At 47.3% G+C, this 2,185-nt stretch overlaps 1 protein-coding gene across 5 annotated transcripts in view; it reads right to left on the minus strand.

Annotated features, from left to right (window-relative positions):
• Nucleotides 1-2,185, minus strand: part of Pitpnc1 (phosphatidylinositol transfer protein cytoplasmic 1) — a 266,327-nt gene that overhangs the window by 18,735 nt on the left and 245,407 nt on the right. The gene's annotated exons all lie outside the window — the stretch shown is intronic.

The following is a 2,185-nucleotide window of genomic DNA, read 5'->3' on the forward strand; positions in this document are numbered from 1 at the left end:
GGAAATGGAGGCTCACCAGGAGCTTTCTGGCCTATTAGTTAACCTCCAAGTTTAGTGAGAGAGGCTGTCTCCAAACATAAGCTGGGGTCAGGGAGCCAGGTCAGAGGGCAAAGTTGACTCCTGCTAAGCCTGCCTGAGTTCACTATCTGGGTCCCAGTTGGTAGACATGGTGGGGGGAGAGAACAGATCCTGAAAGTTTCTCCTCTGACCTCCCCACGTGCCTCTGCAATCAAACGTCCTCTCCCTCTAAATAAGTAAACAAAAAGGTAACGATGTAGTAAAATAATTTAGGAGAAAATTAAAAAATCTGGAGAGAGACGAGAGAGACAAGGATGTTGGCCTCTGGTCTCCATCAGAGCATGACTGAGCAAGTGCATCCCCTCTTCCATACATACATAGACACGCCCCAAATAATATGATTAAATAAAAGACTATTATTTCATCTCTTTCTTAAAAAATCTATTTATTTTTATGTGTGCAAGTGTCTGGCTTGCATGTATGCATGTGCACCATATACATGCAGAATCCGAGGAAGTCAAAAGAGGCTGACAGATCCTTTGGAACTGGAGTTGGAAGCTACCATGTGGGTGCTGGGAACCAAATCTGGTTTGCAGTAGGAGCAGCCAGTGAGTGCTCTTGACCCCTGAGTCGTCTCTCTAGACCCAATCTCTTTCAATAATCTTTCATTGTTTTTCCTTTTTATTACATGAAATCAAGCTGGGGTGGTTTGTATATGTTTGGCCCAGGTAGTGGCCCTACTGGAGTAGGTGTGTCACTGTGGGTGTGGGCTTTAAGACCCTCATCCTAGCTGCCTGGAAGCCAGTATTCTACTAGCAGCCTTCAGATGAAGAGGTAGAACTCTCAGCTCCTCCTGCACCAGGCCTGCCTGGATGCTGCCATGCTCCCACCTTGATGATGGACTGAACCTCTGAACCTGTAAGCCAGTCCAATTAAATGTTGTCCTTTATAAGACTTGCCTTGGTGTCTGTTCTCATCAGTAAAAACCCCAACTAAGACACAAGCCTATAAGGATATTTACTTATCTTGTGTCTCACATACTGTAAGGATGATGCTTTGGTCATCTGCATTCATTGCTCAATTCCAAATGGAACCAAGTGTTACTGACACTCCAGACACACTGGTCTATGAACATCCCAAGCAATTGCACAGGATGTGGGTGCAGGGGATATCCCATCAGAGAAAGAGAATAGTGCATGATGGTTCAAATGATAATGACCTGTAGGCTCATATGTTTGAATACTTGGTTCCCAGTTGGTGGACATATTTGGAAAGGATTAGGAGGTGTGGCCTTGCCAGAGGAGGTGCATCCCTGGGAGTGGGCTTTGAAGTTTCAAAGACCCATGCCATTCCAGTTAGCTCTCATTCTGCCTCCAACTCGTGGATAAGATGTAAGCTCTCAGCTTACTGCTCTAGCGCCATGCCTGTCGGCCTGCTGCCATGCTTCTAGCTACCATGATTGTGCACTGTAAGCAAGCCCTCAATTAAATGCTTTCTTTTATAAGGTGCCTTGGTTACGGTGTCTCTTCACAGCAACAGAAAAGTCACCAAGACAGTGACCTTTGCTATTCAGAAAGGGGTTCGTTTCCATCAAGACATATCCTCCTTCAAAGGAAACGCAGGCTCTGTACCAGTGAAATCTCAAGGTGACCAGCCTAGAGGAGGCATTCCAGTTACTGCTGAGGGAGTGTCCAGGAGTTATCATTAGCCTGCACACACCTTCAGCCTGGCTCATCTCTAAGATGAAGCCACTCATTTACACCAAGAATATGGAACAGGGCTGATGAGGAACAACAGTGGGCTAGCGGTACAGCTCAGCAGGTAAAGGTGCTTGCTATGTACACCGACAACCTGAACTCCGTGCACAGGGCCTATGGCTGAACGAGAGAACCATCTCTTGTGCTCTGACCTCCACAGCATGGAGGTCACAGGCAGTAATAGCAAATAAACACAGTTTACCAAAAGGAGGAAACACCTCACCCCTGTATGTCAGTTTGTGGTGCCAGCACATTCAAACAGAAGGACTAAGAAACTGATGGTTGGGGCCAGGTGGTGGTGGCGGCGCACGCCTTTAATCCAAGTACTCGGGAGGCAGAGGCAGGTGGATCTCAGGTCGAGCCAGGCTGGTCTACAGAGCGAGTTTCAGGACAGCCAGGGCTACACAGAG

The sequence above is a fragment of the Mus pahari genome, chromosome 14, assembly GCF_900095145.1.
Source record: "Mus pahari chromosome 14, PAHARI_EIJ_v1.1, whole genome shotgun sequence".
Classification (NCBI taxonomy): domain Eukaryota; kingdom Metazoa; phylum Chordata; class Mammalia; order Rodentia; family Muridae; genus Mus; species Mus pahari.